We start from the raw sequence: 19,105 nt of genomic DNA, 5'->3' as shown, positions 1-19,105 counted from the left end.
ATCAAAGCTTAAAGGGGAGAAAGATTTATCCTTAGAATTATCCCAAGAAGGATGGACTACTCTGTGTGAAGATATTGTGACTAAATTTGGTGAACTACAATTTTCTACATCAGTTGAATTAAACACCAGAAAAGTTAAAAAGATATGGATTTAGTCATTCAGATTTATGTATTCATTGTGGGACTCAAATTGGTACTTTTTTTTTCAATTCTGTCTGGTTGTGTGATAATGTAAATCTTTTTGGATAACAATTAAACAGTTTAAGGCAGATTTATTAGAGACTACTTTAATGGTAGATCCACTGCTTTTTTTAAATGGGGTATATTACAACTTTAACAATGGGTTTAAGAATGGATAAATCTCTAATTGAGTTTATTCGGTTCGCATTAGCATTGGTTGGGGAATGTATTGTTATTACGTGGAAAAATTATGTGGATTTAAATATGAATTGTTGGCAAAATGAAGGCTTGTATTTGTTTGGAAAAGATAACATAATTTACGTGATAATTATTTTTTTTAATGTGAAGATGTGGTCTCAAATTGACAGTCTTTTGCCTCTCTTCCTTCTTAAAGAGTGGAGTAACATTTGCAATTTTCCAGTGCAGACTTGGCAGACAAGGATAGATAGACTTTAAACATGAACATGGTGAATAATTAGCGAAGCTATTCATTCAGATATACTGCTCACAACTAGGTAATTCCAAAACACCCAAGTTATAGGGTTCCACATGAGAGACGAGGCCAATAGCCACAGAGATCAAGACAAAGCAGAATCATACACACCATTACTACCAAGATTTACATTAGTGACATATCAGAGTCAATGCGATACTTTAAGATTAGTTACAGCTCAGTAACAGACCCTTTAGGCCCACAAACCTGTGCCTCCCAATTCACCTTCAACACCCCCACACTTTTTGAACAGTGGGAAAAATCTGGAGCCCCCTCCCCCATCCCGGGGAAAACCTAAGCACACACAGGGAGAACATAGAAACTCCTCACAGAGAGAGCAAGATTTGAACCCCATCCCTATCAATGGCAGCGCACAGAGTTGCGATTGTGCCATCCACTGTCAAACCACGTTGGATGGGAAGAAACTCAAATCAAGAAAGTCAATAAATGGAGAGCATCAATATTTCGTGAATTGGTACGGATTAGTCCAGATTTTGAGAAAAGATGGATGGACAGTACTTTGCAACAACATAATGACAGTCAGTACAAAAGAAGCCACAGCGAGCTTGCATGGGAGCCAGGAAGGGAAAGTAGCCACTTTATTGAAATGGAGGCAAGAGAATGGTCTCAGGAGCAAGAACCCATGTGAGAGAAATTCTGGTTCATGAGAAAGTCACTAAAACCCAATGATGCCTTCCAAATTGCATTCCGATTTGGGAATACGAGGCATTCATCTCGACTTATTTCTCCAGTTTGGGCATTTTAGATCATTAATATTCCCCGGTATTCTTAAAAATCTGATGATGAGGTGATACATGTGTTGTTTTGAGGTGTAACAATGCAGCTCGCAGTATTTGCACAGCAGATATAATAAGGGATCCACCCTTCCCCCTCTCCTTCATAGTGTTTATTTAAGACAAACATTTTTCTCTAAATTTGCCCATAATCTGCAAAGAAATGATGATGAGATCACAAGATGTAGCAGTAGAACTCCATTCATCTTTTGATTTGATCGTCTAAACAAGCTTAAAAAAAAATTACAGAGCAGTGAGGGTCTGGGATGCATTGCTGGGGTGGAGATCGGGGCTGGTACAATAAGGACATTCAAAACACTCTAAGATACATGGATGGAAAAATAATAGAGGGTAATGAGTGTGAGGTAGGGAAGGGTTAGATTTGTAACGGCACTGATACACCACCATTTACAAACAATTAAAGAATACCCTCACTCGTTTCTTCAAGAAGGCAATCCTCCTCAGACACAACATTGCATTCTTCAACTCCCCAAACACCACCCAGCCAAACCTCTCATTGGATCAGTGCCACATGGTGATCCTGACACTCTCTCTCTACTCCTCCTGCATCCGAGATCAATCACCCATATACTGATGTTTAACACACCTGCGCACATGGGCTAATCCTCCAGCGTGATGCTTCAATTACATCATCAGCGGCAACTGGCACCGTTCCCAAAGCAGGCAGATGCATCACCGTGACAGCCCCCTCCCCCCACCCCCACCTCCAGCCTCTGAGCCATGCAAGGAGGCGACTGAATGGAACTGTCCCCAGTGTAGCGGTCTGGAAGATTGACAGTTCAGCCTGATCTTGTATGATACTGCAAGACAGGCGATGCAGGGGTATGACTGGTCCTTTCGCTCTGGACCTGATGCAGAATGTGGACATTCGAAATACACTGGCTTCAACCTGTTGATGGAAACAGTGTTACCTTTTCCATTCCTGTCAACAACAAAACACTATGGATGGTGCCATAAGACCTGGAAAGAACCATTGTTAATGGGCTAAAGTGGTTTACGAACAACATCATGTCAAAGTAACACACGAGAACACTGTTGTGTATCATTTGGCACATCCACTGGAGATGATGCTGCCACATAGGAGAACATCAGAGTTTTCTCATTTTCTCGAAGACAGTCAAGATAACTGACCTGTTCATGGAGCACTGTGTCTGGACTCAGATTCACAAACTCACCTGGCAAGGTCAGCATAGAGCCATAGAATAGCTCTGCCGCTAAACATCCATGATCTGCCCTAAGAGCTGTAGTCACGCAAAGGAGAACCATGGGCAAACGTTCGCTCCATGTCGATGATTTGCCACCTGCTGTCAATGGTGCTTTCGATTGTCAATGAAAATGCTCAAAGACGCTGTTGGCCCTAAAATGCTTAGCTATAATTCAGGTAGTGCCCAGAGGATCAATGAGAGCTCAGACCAATGCTGACTCGAACTGAGACCCTCGATCTGTTGTAATAGTGCCCAGAACACCAAAAGGTGGAATCCAATGATCCAAAAAGCCCTAGCAATTGTCTCTGCAGAGATGCCGATGATAGGAATTTCATCCTTCCACCTGGTAGTCCTGTCCTCACCCGTGAGCAGAGACGTACATTGCCGAGATGGCGGAAGTGGACCTTCCAAGCCACAAGGTGCACGTGCTGGAAATAGGAATCCAAAACAACAAAATCCCCCAGCTTGAATTTCATGTGCCTGGAGACTTTAGGGCGTTGACCCAGCAAGCAAGGTCTTGCCCATAATCCAACATTCTGTTTAACACGAAGCCAGGTAAGATGTTCCTTCACCAGTTTGATTGATGCTCTTCTACCATGAAGAGATAGATTGTGAAGAGAAAATCTCCTGCCTCATAGCCGCCCACACAAACAGCCTAGTCCTTCCTGTTGGGGATAAAAAAATCAGACCAACTTTTCACCCGATTCATCCAGGGTCACATCTTGAAGATGGAGACCAGATTTGGTTACACCAGATGAAATCGGGATCAGTGCACCGTGCATGAGCCATGGCATTGAAATTGATGTCAATAGTTGTATGTAATGTCGCACCTGGATTGGGCACCAATTACAGCATTCGCTTTCTCTCAGATGTCATGTGTGTCCGATGAAAATTGAAGGATGAAGTGCAAGTGCCGAATCTCCCTTGGCAAGTAGAGATACAGTATGCATAAGAGACTGGTGGTCTGTACAAATGGTCAAAGGATGACCTTCAGTAAAAAAGCTGAAATATTGGATTGGAAATTGGGATTCATGAGGGAATTACAAAGAAACATTTCCAAATTATATCTTATTATTACTTCAACAGTTATCCCCAAACCCAGACTTGAATAAATTAAAAGAAAGATGGAAATTGGATTTAGGAACTGAAATTGACCCTTTTTGCTGGTCTGACATTTGTTGGCACAGTAATTATTGTTTTTGATAGATGAGTTAATTATAACTTATTCATCAATTATATTTAATGCCACATCAATTAATTTATTCCTAATTTTTCAAATTCATGTTTTAGATCTGAATCCCAGCTTAAATTTGATTGTGTGGAAATGCAAAATTGTATTCCCTTTGCAAATGTGAATTATATTAGAACTGGGTATGATACATACATCAAAATATGGAAACCATATTTAGATATGGGTTTGGATATCTAATGTATTCACTTCTCCACCCCACAACCACTTTTCTTTAATCTTAATGGTTGAACCTTATCATGTTGGTTTAATTCTACTATTTTATTAATATCCTGCCTTTCCTTTTGGGAGGGAATAGTTATCACAGGAGCTTTGCACCTAGATCTGCATTTTTTATCTTTTATACTTTTTTCTCTTCTCACTTTTATGTACAGTACAACATTTATTTTTTTATTCTATTTTGATCATTGTAAGTATCATTTGGATATGATTCTATTATTATATTGAACTGTATATAAAACTATAAATACATTTTTTTAAACTGAAATGTTTCACTGCGAGATAGATAGATAAGAGTTATTGCCAAATGTCCTGAGCTGGTGACCACTTGGCTGGAACAAAAAATGCCAAAGTTTCCAATTGCCCACAGACTCGTTGTTCGAACACTGGTCCCACAGCACTGACCGAAGCATCTGTGGTAAGAGAGCAAGGCCTTGGGCATTTGATGTACAACTTTAGTGGAATTTGTAAGAACAGTGTTCACATCATGGAAAGCACACACGGCATCGTCTTTCAAAGTTAGGGTCTTTTTGAAACAGACATCAGATCCTTTGAGTCATTCAGTAAGAGGTAATAGAGATGCTGTGGCATTCACCAGGGAACAGCAATAAAAATTCCTCACACCTAAAACCCATCACAACTGGCCAACCTTAAAGGGGGGAGGAAATTCTCAAAATTCACGCACTTCCCATTCATCAGGCAAAATACCATGTTGCATAACTCTAGGTCTCAAAAATACAAGATCAGAAGCACCAGAAACACTTGTTTGGGATTGATCACGATGCCACATTCCTCAAGCCTTGGAAACAATGAGATAAGGTGGCTCTTGTGCTCCTCTTCATCCACACTTACAACCAGAATCTCATAACATAACATAACAATTACAGCACGGAAACAGGCCATTAGGCCCTTCTAGTCCGCACCGAACCAAACACCCCTTTCTAGTCCCACCTCCCTGCACAATGCCCATAACCCTCCATCTTCTTCTCATCCATATACCTGTCCAACCTTTTCTTAAATAATACAATTGACTCCGCCGCCAGTATTTCACCTGGAAGATCATTCCACATGGCTACCACTCTCTGAGTAAAGAAGTTCCCCCTCATGTTACCTCTAAACCTCTGCCCCTTAATTCTTAACTCATGTCCTCTTGTTTTAATCTTTCCTCCTCTTAATGGAAATAGTCTATTCACATCCATTCTGTCTATCCCTTTCATAATCTTAAATACTTCTATCAAATCCCCTCTCAACCTTCTACGCTCCAAAGAATAAAGACCTAATCTGTCCAATCTCTCCCTATACTCGAGATGCTTAAACCCAGGTAACATTCTGGTAAACCTTCTCTGCACTCTCTCCACTCTGTTTATATCCTTCCTATAATTAGGCGACCAGAACTGCACACAGAACTCCAAATTAGGCCGCACCAACGTCTTATACAATCTCAACATCACCTCCCAACTCCTATATTCCATGCAATGATTGATAAAGGCCAGCATACTAAAAGCCTTCTTCACCACCCTATTCACGTGAGTTTCTACCTTCAGGGAACGATGTACCATCACTCCTAAATCTTTCTGCTCTTCTGTATTCCTCAATGCTCTCCCATTTACCACGTATGTCCTATTCTGATTCTTCTTACCAAAATGAAGCACCTCACACTTATCAGCATTAAATTCCATCTGCCATTTTTCAGCCCACTTTTCTAAGCAGCCCAAATCCCTCTGCAATCCTTGAAAACCTTCTTCATTATCCACTATTCCACCTATCTTAGTATCGTCTGCATATTTACTAATCCAATTCACCACCCCATCATCTAGATCATTAATGTATATAACGAACAACAATGGGCCCAATACAGATCCTTGAGGCACACCACTGGTCACCGGCCTCCAACCTGACAGACAATTATCCACTACCACTCTCTGGCCTCTCCCTTTCAGCCAATGTTCAATCCATTTGACTATCTTAAAATTTATACCTAAAGACTGCACCTTCCTAACTAACCTTCCATGTGGTACCTTATCGAAGGCCTTACTGAAGTCCATATAAACAACATCCACTGTGCTACCCTCATCCACATTCCTAGTCACCTCTTCAAAAAATTCAATCAGATTGGTCAAACATGACCTTCCTCCCACAAATCCATGTTGAGTGCTCCTGATCAGACCCTGTCTATCCAGATGTTTATAAGTACTATCTCTAAGAATTTTCTCCATTAATTTACCTACCACAGATGTCAAACTTACAGGCCGATAGTTGCCAGGCTTCCTCCTTGAACCCTTTTTAAATAACGGAACCACATGCGCAATGCGCCAATCCTCCGGCACTATCCCCATATCTAATGACATTTGGAAAATTACCGCCAGAGCCTCTGCTATTTCCTCCTTCACTTCTGTCAATGTCCTGGGGAAGATCCCGTCTGGTCCCGGAGACTTATCCACCTTAATATTCTTCAAAAGCCTTAAAACTACACCTTTTGTAATCTCTATATTCCCCATATTTACCCAATTTGCTTTTTTTATCTCACATCTCCCAATATCCTTCTCCTTAGTGAATACCGAAGAAAAGAAACTGTTCAATATCTCCCCCATTTCTCTAGGCTCCACACAAAGTTTTCCGCTCTGATTTTCTAAGGGACCAATTTTGTCTCTAGCTTTCCTCTTACCATTAACATATTTGTAGAACTCTTTTGGATTAGTTTTCACCCTGCTTGCCATAGTTTTCTCATACCTTCTTTTAGCTTTCCTAATTCCTCTCTTAAGATTCCTCTTACATTCAATGTAACACAAGCACCAAACAAACCCAAGGCCAGAGAATTTGTGGTCGATGAACCGCTGGAATGTCTGAGCTTCATTCCATAGACCTAATGGTATTCTCAGAAACTCAAACATGCCGAACGGGTGCATCACTGCTGTCTTCGTGACATCCAGAGACTCAAATGGAATCTAATAGTAAGCACGTTCTAGATCTATTTTAGCAAATGCATATTTGCCGTGTAGGTTTGCTGAGAAGGTTTGTAAATTTGGAATATTGTATCAGTCAGGCACGGTGGAATTGTTCAGGGGACGATCATCTCTGCAAGGCCGCCAATCCCTAGTTTTTTTTCAGAACCATATGCAACCGTGAAGCCCAGCAGCTGTCAGATCTGTGGACTACGCCAAACTCTTGCCAATCCAATCTTGCGATTTTAAGATAATCTGGGGGTATTACGAGTCTGCGTCTCAGACCCTGCCTTTATATGGTGGCTTATTGCATGTCTGTACACCGTTACGATGGGGTCATGAGGCGAGGAAAACACGAGCAAGGCTTGGAAAGGGCAGGAATCAGGTTGAAGGCTTGTCAGGCAGCAGATGGCATTGGAAGGACAACAAATGCAGCTCAGTTGCATTCAAGAGCTGCAGTCCACACAACAACGTTTTTTCAAATACATCACGGAAAAATGTGACAAGAAATCCACTCCCAAAATGGAATTTGCCACATTTACAACTGAAAAACCACCCAAAAAGATTGCAAGACAGAAATGAAGCACGAGTAACCTGTGGCCATGTTTGAAAAAGAGAATCATTTGTAGCTGAAGGAACACATGACATATTAGAAAGACAATGTTCCTCAGGGATTGGAGGGACCAGCACCGATCCAAAGTGACAGATAATTTTGGAGTTTTACATAGAGATGGAAAACAAATAACCTACTCCAACAATTGCCTCGAATTGTTTCCATTTTTCTCAGTTGCCTTCGATAATCTCTCTCAAATGAGAACAAGATCCCAAGACAAAAGAACAGAACCAGGCCACCAGGCCCATTGAATCTGCTCCGTAAGTACACACTGAGCTACTCTACACTCCTTCCATTTTCCAGCTTTTTCCCCATATCCCTTCATGCCCTCACTAACGAGATACTTGTCTATTTCTGTTTTAAATACTCCCAGTGATCTGCCTTCCACTGCTGTATGAGGCAGTAAGTTCCACAGCTCCATGACACTCTGGTACAAGAAGTTCTTCCCAATCTCTGTTTTGGATGGATAACTTCTAATTTTTTTGTCCTCGATTCACCTACCAAGGGAAACATCTTACCCGCATCCACCCTATCTAAACCTTTCAAAATACAAAATGTCTCCATAAGCTTTCTTCTTTAATTTCCGATACCCCAATGAATACAACCCAAGAGCTGTCAAACACTCCTCGTACATTATATTTTGCATTCTGGCAATCATCCTCGTCATTCTCCTCTGCAACCTCTCCAACAACATCACATCCTTTCTCAGATAGGGGGCCCAAAATTGCACCCAGTGCTCGAAATGAGGTCTCACCATTGCCCCATAGAGCTTCATCAACACTTCTTTACTCTTGTACACCATTCCTCTTGAAATGAATGCCAACATAGCATTCGCTTTCTTCATTACCAATTTCACCTGGTCATTAACTTTTAGTTTTCCTTGCACAAGGACACCCAGGTCCCTTTGCACATCCAAGGTCTGAATTTTCTTCCCATCCAAATCGTATGCTTCCTGTTTATTTCCACTGCCAAAATGTACAACTGAACATTTCTCGGTGTTAAATCTCATCTGCCATCATTTTGCCCAGTTTCCTAATCTGTTTATATCCTTCTGCAACTTTACGGTTTCTACACTTCCTACTCTGACCCCTATCTTGGTGACCTCCGCAAATTTGGCCACAAAAGCACAATCCAAATAATTAATTTCTTTTTCCTTGGAATATATGTATCCTGGATTCCTTTTATTACTGCCACATGCCATTCCAGAATTGATCATTACTGAACCTGAATATGTTTATTGTGATAAACATCTTATAATAAATATTCTGGATTTAAATTTATTTTAAATCCCGTTGTGGTTCCTCTTCATCACCTCTTTGGAAGTTGAATTCACAAAATTTTCCAAATATTTTTTCAGCAATAATTCTGTGGTGCAGAGGGTAACTAATCTTTCCTAGAGGTTAAAAGTTGCATTTTGATTTTCTTGTCTCAACTGAACTTTGTACAAGGTGAAGGCTGATTAAAATGGATTCAGTAATGATGGCCTTCAAACTTTGCATTATTGCTGTGGCTACAGAGCTTGAATGATAAACTGCTGTTTCTACAGGGAATTAACTCATGGAAATGTTCTAAATACATTCATTGGAGATAGACCTCTGTGAAAAGTTGACTGCCCATCGGCAACAATCCTTGAAAAGAGATGAATCATCACCCAACAGAGCAGCCCAGGAATAGGCCATTTGGTGAACAATGTCTGTGGTGACCATGATGCTCATTTAAATTAATCCCATCTATCAGCACATGGTCCACACACATCACCCATTCCTTCTTGTTCATGTGCCCAACCAAATGCCTCTTAAATCATGGTGATTTCACCACTATCCTGGCAGCGTGAGGCAGACTCCCACCGCACTGTGCAAAAACCTGCCTCACTTCTCTCCTTTTCCCCTCTCATGTTCAATATAGGCATCGTAGTATTTTTACATCTCCCACGGGGGCAGGGGAAGAAGAAATCTACCTTCTCCAGGACCACAATAATTGGATAAATTTCAACCAGGTCATCACTCAGCTTCCAATGTTCCAGAGAAAACTATCCAAATTTGTCCAACCTCTCCTCAGAGCCAATGCTCTACCCCAAGCAACCCCCTGATGAACTCTTTTTGTCATGCTGCAACTAGAATTGCAGAAAACACTCGAAATGTGGTATAACCACATTTATACTTAATGCCCTGCTCAATGAAGAATACTTTCTTTAACACCCTACACTTTTGTTGCCACTTTCAAGGAGCTCGCACTTCCACCCCAAGATCCCTCATTGCAACACTACTACAAGTCCTCACAAAGTGCAAGACACTTGTCCAGATTAAACTCCATCCGCCATTTCTCTGCCCACATTTATTAGTCATCTGGTCTGGAAGGGAAAATATGAGGGGAACTGGGTGGGTCAACAGGACAGAGAGAAAAACTTGGCAGGGTGTGCGCAGGTTACATGAACTTGGACAATTCCATATTCATACCATCGATTCACAAATTCAATAAGAGATGGTTCCTCTGTCTTCTGCCTCCTCCATTGTCTGGGTGAGGTGAAATACAAAGATCAGTGTGGGAATGGAATGGAACTTAAAACAGCTTGTGACCATGAGCCAAGATGGCCATTGTGATCCAAGTGGAGGTGCTCAGTCAATCTGTCATTTACTCTTGATTTGGTTTCCTGCCACAGAGGGCACGGACATGGTTGGAGGAAGTGAATTTGAAACTTTACCCTGCATGAGAATCCCTTGGTGGTAACTGTTGTAGATTGCAGGGGAAAATGCCCGAGGACTGGGAGGAATTAGGAATCTGTAATTATTTGAAAGATCTTACTGCAAGATTCATCACCAACGAGTAGGAAAGCAGCTTCACTCTATTCTCCCTCTCAGAAAGATTTAGTTAATGAACAAAACAATCTTTCAGCACAGCCAGGGGCAAAAGGGCTCTTAATTTAGACTTACAATCAACAGACTTTGAAGTTACCTACCATAAATGACTCAAAATTCAATTCTAGATTCACTTCTGGTGGAAGTATAAGAGCCAGTGGCTTGCTTAATCAGATTAGCCTATTCTGAGTTTCCATTTTAACTTTCACACCATCAAATGCAAGCCCCAGTTTTTGATCCCCAAGTATTTTCTATCCTTACCCACTTTACAACCACACCTACCTGAAATTGGAACAAACAACAGCTAATTTTAACATGTATAAATCATATACAAAATAATTTACCCACATTTTCACATCACTGTAGCCACTGAGAGAACTTCTGCCCATCAGGAAACTGCATCAGCCACTACAGCGTGCTATTTACCTTGGTGTAAGTGACTCTTTTCCAGTGTTACTTTCAATCATAATGACATATTCAACATGCACAATACTTATTTTCTTACTGACCAGAACTATAAAGCATCGAGTAAAAATGAGAAAAGCTTAAGTCAACCAGGAGATACAAACTCCTGACTGCAATGTTGAGGTTCACATTTGCTACATTATTGAAGTCTCACAGAGCTTACAACAGATATTCAAAGTCAAGCAATAACAGAAATAACAGAATATTACAGCACGGTACAAGCCTTTTGGCCCATGATGTTGTGTTGATCTAGATATTTCTAACAAAAAGGAATACCCTGTAGCAGCTACTGCGGTAGATGGTACTAAATATAGGCAAACACATACAAAGGTAGTCAACTCAAGACTGGTTTATTGCAGACATACACAGACCTTTTATTCCTTGCCTGTCAATGAGAATATTAGTGAACACCTTCTGGTCCACAGGACCAGCAGGTTAAAGCTATGAGCCATTAGTGCCCGATGCCTTTAGGCAGGGGCTTCAGCTGATCCACTCACTGTACTTTGGTACCCAGCACTGTTAGCCCGCGACGTGTCAGGTAAGTCTGTGAACTGATGGTGGTGGTTTGTAATACCGCGCTGTGCATCCGCTACAACCCTGTTTTTCTTTCACCCATGTATGCCAGTCTAAGAGTCTCTTAAATGCTCCTTACGTGATATTGTAATGGATAAATATATTTGGAGAATTTGGTAATATTTGGGACTTTGGTAAGATTTAGAGTAGGGTACATACATACACAGACATACATTTTAAAACATATTATTTGAAAGACTGAAGAAATATTGAAGATCTCTGGAGAAAGTTATTCACATTCACAAGTTGGTATTAGTCAAACTGATGTCATAAAATGAATGACCATTGTTTGGAAATGGAGCCAGGATGGCTACAAGTACTTTTCTGCAGGGTGCTTAGAGGAAAGTCACACCTGGGTTTTGTTTATCTAACAACAGCTTGAGCAGAAGAAAGAACTCCTGTTGTTTGGAATAAGAGGAATGGAACTCTGTAGTAGCTTGCAGAAATAAGTTACCATCTTGAAAACCCTAACGGGGCAAGGTTCATCAGTGAGACATTGAGGTGACTAATGGTGGTACCTCAGATGTGGAAATCCTGGAACAACAAATCTCTCTCTAAAAACCCTACAAGAACTATCCTGAGCGGTAAACATTTACCTTTCGAGCACCAAATCCTGGTGAAATTTATACACATTCCATTCTGTGCACAGCAGAATTGCCTGCATCCAGAGAACTTGGAAGAAGGAATAGTAAGATTGAACTGTGAACCAAATAACTTTCTTTTAAATTTAAACACATTACAAACATGTGCACTTAGGAGGTTAATTTGGGTTTGTTAAGTATAGAGTTAAGTGAAAGTTTAATTCTATTTTCATGATTAAATTTGATTAAAAATTACTTCTGTTTTAAAAACCACTTGTCTTGGTGAATGTCTCTTGCTGCTGGGTTTTGGGATCTTTTGGGCTCTTAACAATATCTGCTTGGATAATGATAATGACTTTGAATGGCCTGTTCAAAGTAGGAAATGGCTTCTACTAGCAGGAGTTTCTATTTGACAAAAAAATATTGATAGGTGGCTGGCCACATACTTTTCCTAAAAATTAATACACTCTCCCTCCCTAAACCACATTCAACCCTGTGACATCTTTCTACGTTGCATTACTGGGACCACCAAGGACCTGACCCATTTCCCATCTCTCCTTGCAATGCCAATATGGCAGCTGCCATTAAGAACTGACAAATCACATTTTAATTCAGCAAGCAACATGAAGGTTATCCTGACATCCTGCTTAAAAGGAAGGGTCAACAAACCTTCCAAATTTTGTCACTTCATTTTTATTTTGATTCCCATGGGACATTAGCAAAAACTGTCCTATCCATTGGCTCATCAAATGATGAGTAAAATCATGATCCCTGTTCATGAAAACCCATAACCTTCAATGTTACACAGATAAACTAGGAAGAATTCTGTAATAAAGGTGAATGATACATTGAAAGAATTTTCCCCTTATCAACGCTGAGATTGTAGCGCACTGGGCAAGCAGAAAAGGCCAAATCACTGCAACACTTGGACAGTCCAAGATGGCACAAAGTCCCCTTTACCACTGAGAAGGAGCCTGGGCCTAGCACCATGTGAGGGCTGAGATACCCTTCACTTCCGCGTAGCGGCCAGCCAGCTGGAGAGTGATGCCACAATGCAATGACATCACTGCTGGAAGTTAGGGGTACGTCACCAGAAGTGGGTGAGCACACGTGGGGAATTTAAACCAGTAAAGCCAGTCTTTGTTTTACACTCACCTTGTGTGGACGTCTCTTTATTTGGTAGCGCTGCCGCAGTGGACGCTACCAATCGATAACTTCTTACTTGCTGCAACCAAACAGGTCTGCAAGATACACCAACCTAAATAGAAAACATGACCGGAAATCCCAGAAATCATAAATTCAAAAGGATTGGTGAAATCTTGACTCTGTATTGTTAACACCAAAGTCCCTATATTTTTCAAGGCATTCGGACAAGTAACTGAGAAACATTACATTTTAGACACATGGTACGTCAGGATCAGAAGGATTGGAGCATTATTGTTCAGGTGACACAACTTTAAAAAATAACATCTAACTTTATGAAGAATGTGATGCTACAACAGGAAAAAAGAATGGAATCAGACACATTCTATGAGCATTGGGAAGCAAAGAAAAATGGATTGGTTTTCCATCCCTTCCTTAGCGACCCAATGACCCCGACAGGTCCTCCCCGACCTGCGACCGCAGTGGAGTCCAAATGATCAATCAGATTCCACAATGGTCGCAAGTCGGGGTTTTGACCCCGTGCGAGGAGCCCTGAAGTCTTAGAGCCTATTTTTAAAATCAAATGATTTGACAAACGAGAACACAGACACAATGCACAAAAGACCAAGGGTCCATTAGCTGGGAGCAGCCATCTTAATTTCTGTGCGCATGCGCCTGTCGTCAGTTGGCACTTGCGCAAATGTTTCACTTCGTAGCCCACAAGCTGCACATGCGTATCTGCAACATATGCGCGAACTCACCACGCATGCACCAACCAGACTTGCCAATCTCCTGCCCCCGCCCCCTCCAGCTGCGAGTTACCCCGCGGACCGCGCGGCTGAGGAAGGTCACGGCGCCGCCACTAACTTCTTCCATTTTGAGCTCGCGGCGACGCGACGGACTCCGAGCAGGCGAGGCCCCCGCCAACGTCCCGCCTCCTCATAGCACGAGCCAATCAGCCCGCGAATCCGCCGATCAATCCAACACGACTTCAGCGTCCAATCCGATAGCGGCCTCACCGAATCAGCCCATTGGCTCGTACAGCTGAAGCAACCAATCAGCGATCGTGCGAACACAAAGGCGCACCCAATCAGCATTGCAAGACAGAAGACAGGCAGTGGAAGGAGCAGGAGAACCCTCAGCCCTTCCATTTCCAACTACCCCAACAACTCAATCAAATCCTTAGATTTCATAGTGTGAGGGATGGGAAAATTGATCTAAAATTATGAACATGGAAGAAACTAAAGTTCATCAGTAAAATGGCTGTAACCAGTTCAAACAGGATAAGCTTGGGGCTTAGGATGCAGGAAAGCAGAGTCAGCACGATTAACATAAGAATCTTCTAGTCTTTGTGACAAGACCATAGAACTAAGATAAGGAATGGTAAGGTACAATAGAATGTAGGAAGTTGAGGTAGTCTGGATCAGATAAGGGTCTCCTAGCCCTGGACAGAAGTACCAAGTCATACATTTCTAATTAGCTAACCATACACAGATTTATACATATGAAATTAGCCAACCCTAGATAGAATGAGTCAACTCTGCATATCAAGAGACTGTAGCCCAGAGAATCAGGAAGGTGTGAATAAGGACAATGACATGATGGGGCACCCACAGGATACCCCCTGGTCCTCCAAGTGTACTGAAACTGCACGTAGGCAGGAAGGATTACCTATGCCAAACCCCTCCAGGGGGGGCAGAAGAATGTAAGGGGGAGGGCATTCTGATACTGAAATTGACTGTATAAAAGTTGGGTGAGCCCCAGTATGTGTGTGTATTCCCAAGGTGAGGGGAAGCACCCAACTTTGCATTGTTGTAGTAATAAATGTTCTTTGTTCTCAATTTTTGTCTCGAGCAATTTCTTTAAAGGTACTTTAATTTCTAACAAATGGGGGATCGTCCGGGATCACACTCCCTCCACTGACAGAGTACCCCGACGACGAGAGTAGGTGCACCCCGGCTGATTCAGCTGGACTCACGGGCGACGGGTGGCTGGTCAGTGGAAGAAGCGAGTGATATCCGAGAAGAGGCATTGAGAACAAACGGCGGAAGGACGCGCGCTAGAGCAGTACTGCCAGAACTCGGTAAGAGTATTTTACTTGTTCCTAAGCATGGGAATAGCGGGCAGTAGAGATGAGAGTCCTGACACAGGACCTGACCACCAGATAGCTACGTACAGCCCGCTTGGGTTGATGTTATCTGAGTGGGGCACAGGAAAGACCCGTGGTAAAGAGAAACTGACGACGGTCAGGTATTTTACTTGTTTCTAAGCATGGGAATAGCGGGCAGTAAAGATGAGAGTCCTGACACAGGACGTGACCACCAGATAGCTACGTACAGCCCGCTTGGGTTGATGTTATCTGAGTGGGGCACAGGAAAGACCCGTGGTAAAGACAAACTGACGATGGTCAGGTATTGTTGTAATGAATGGGTTAAATACCCGGTTAAAGGGAGCTCTGTGTACTGGCCAAAATTCGGATCCGAGGATGAATGGATGTGTAAAGCTTTGAACCTATGGCTCTATCAAAACCAGAAAGACAATGTTGAGAGCAGGGAATATGCAGCCTGCTGGCTCAAGGGATCCATTGAACAGCTGGTTTTGAATGAGAAAGAATTCAGGGATAAGAGAGAGGAGGAACCTCTTGTCCCTGAATCACAGGGTTGGGATGTGTTACATTCCCTCCCTCCACCTTATGTTCCTCCTATGCCAGCTCCTATCTTTCCTTCCCCTCCTATGACCTACCCTTCTGCACCTTCCCCACCTCCCCCACCACTAGAGAAGAGAGAAGAGAGCAGGAGTGGTATGATAACTTGCTCACAAAGCACTCGATTACCACCTCTGTTGGCAGGAGAGAGAGGTAACTTTAATTCAGAACAGCGTGAGACTCTTCAGGAAGAAAGGGCAGAACCCTTTGATTCATTTCCCAGGGAGCAGGAACCCAGACCTAATAAGCCAGAAACCAATTGGATGAGACCACTGCGGGAAGTTCCCATGGGAGAGGGTCTCGGTTTCGTAAATGTGCCCCTGACCAGTACTGAAGTGCGTAACTTTAAGAAAGAACTGACCTCCCTGATAGAAGATCCCCAGGGATGTGCCGAACAGTTGGACCAATTTTTGGGACCAAATATATATACAATATGGGGGTCTCGACATAGAATCCCCAGCAGGGGAACAATTGATACTAACAGGTTTTGTTACCAACTCAGCCCCAGACATTAGGAGAAAATTACAAAAGACAGAAAATTGGCATGAGCAGGGAATAACCCAGCTTCTACAGATAGCACAAAAAAGCATTTGTCCAGACATCTGAGGATAAGCAGAAAGCAAAGGCTAACATTTTGATGCAAGCAGTTAAAGTAATAGTAGATGAGTAACATGGAAAAGGCAGGGACTGTGTGCCAGCTCCTGAATGTTGGGAGAAGCGTCGGGAGTGGGAGAGTAGAGACCAGAGATAATTTCATAAATCATGACTTCCCACTTCAGTCACTGACCAATATTGATTAAAATTCATGCTAAAAATTAAATGTCATAAATGATCGTTTTTCAATACTGTAGAATTAGTGAATTTAACTACCAGTTAATTCCAATTTATGAAATAAATTGTATTTAAATGTGATTTTGCACAGGGAGTACCTGAGAGTTGTGATGTTATAACATTTGCAGGGAGAAATGTTTGCGCAAATAGGGTGAGTTCTATACATCTTAACTTTAAGTGTATGTGAGATAAAGAAAGGATCTGATGTGTAAAGTGGCTGGATCAGCCAGTTGAAGGGGGAGTGTGCATGTCCCTTTAAGTGCACTGTGGCACTTGAAACTGAGGCTCCAGGCTCCTCTCTTGCAGTTAGAGGTATGGAGCCCTATCAATAGATTTAGTACATTTCTTCCACACATTCAGCAGTCAAGGTCCGTGAGTTTAAAGATCACCCACCTCTGGAGAATAAAGATACCTCTGGGGATTCCTATGGGGATTCCTATAAGTTTAATCATTCATTTCTCTGGTACATTTTCCTCCGGAGTGAAATTAATGCCTCAGCACAATTTCTCTGTATTGCCGCTGTTATTTAATTCATGATAACTTTCCCCCATTCATCAGGTTTATATTTAAATCCGGTAGTGCGGAAGTTACATTGTAAATGATCACGGAGGTAAACCCTGCCCGAGTGGATTCAGCTTAATGGAGAAATAAACCTGCGAACTGGTCTATGGTGGTGTGTGAGTACTGCAATAGGTGGAATATGATTTAAATTGGTGGCATCGTTCAGAACAATTGGGCGCATAAGAATAATAATATCATTAAGAACTCACAGATCTTGTACCAGATGCTATTCAGTACATCTTGACTTAAGGACTGGAGAAATTGGCATGTTAGAATGAAATTGGCATGGCACCAATATTTCTTGATTCACTAATGACTCCACAAGCTCCAGGATTCATGCAGCAGAACTTTTAAGTGGAATATAATAGAAACTAGCCTGTACTTAAATGATTGTGTGTGCAATCTTCATAAGAACATCTTTTAACTTTTTTTGGTGCCTGTTTTACAGACTGTTTTAAATAAGGCCAGCTCCTGTGAGCTGTGGCACAAGGCATTTTACTTAAGGCAGAACTAAAGGTTGAATATGTTTCAAGTTCTCTTGCAGAGGCTCTTGTGCTACAATGTCTGTTATGTACTCACTCTAACAAATTGGAGGGTTGTGCCCCATACAGACAAGCAGCTCCAACTGCATTTTAATAAGGTCTAACATATTCAAAAACCCATGCAAATATGGTTTGTGTTTCATTTTACAATTTTTACACTAACACAAAGGAAAGTCAGATTGTTATTCATTTTATTAAAATCTAGTGATTGGTTATATGTAAAAGCATGGCAAGAGGATCAACTAAAACCTGCCTGGGATGGTCCCTTCTGTGTACTTTTAATTACAGACACCGCAGTAAGAACAAGAGAGAAAGGCTGGACCCACATTCAAAGAATTAAACCAGCTTCTGAACCACAACATCACGACACACAGATTCAAACCCCAACCTGGCGTGCAGTTCCTCATCCATCAGACCTGAAACTTACACTGCGCCGTGACAAAGTGCCGTAATGTTACATTTTTTTCGTTTCTTTAATGGTTTATTCAGTTATTGTTGTATTTTATTGCTGTTTTCAATGAGCTTTACATTTTTTGTGGTTTATTCAGTTATTGTTGTATTTTATTGCTGTTTTCAATGAGCTTTACATTTATTGTGGTTTATTCAGCTATTGTTGTATTTTATTGCTGTTTTCAATGAGCTTTACATTTATTGTGGTTTATTCAGTTATTGTTATATTTTATTGCTGCTTTCAATGGGTTTTACTTTCATTGTTGTTTTACTCATTTTTTGGAATATTGTTCGTTAATGTTTTAAGTCCCCCTGGAATAGGGGCAGCAGAGGTTACAATTGTGCTCCTTTAGAATGTAGACAGGGCATAGATTTAATGTATAGTCATAGTGGGATATGGGTTAACAAGGGATTCCAATACGGACCAGGGGAACTGAACAGCTTTAGTGGAGTACATTTAATTTGTATCTTAGCCTACACAGGTATTAAAGTCAAGAGTTTTGAGGCGATAGCACAAAGGGCATGGTGGGACAAAGACAGACAGAATGGTAGTCAGGATTGTACATGTAACAGAGAGAGAGAGAGAGTTAATACATATGCTAATGTACACAGACAGGCTGCAACTCCCAAGTTCAATGATACATATGCTAATGTTAGCAGACAAGCTGCAACACACAGTTAAATC

This window comes from Narcine bancroftii, unplaced genomic scaffold (genome assembly GCF_036971445.1).
Source record: "Narcine bancroftii isolate sNarBan1 unplaced genomic scaffold, sNarBan1.hap1 Scaffold_263, whole genome shotgun sequence".
NCBI classification, from domain to species: domain Eukaryota; kingdom Metazoa; phylum Chordata; class Chondrichthyes; order Torpediniformes; family Narcinidae; genus Narcine; species Narcine bancroftii.
The sequence above is the reverse complement of the archived record's forward strand: the minus strand, read 5'-3'. Positions refer to the sequence as shown.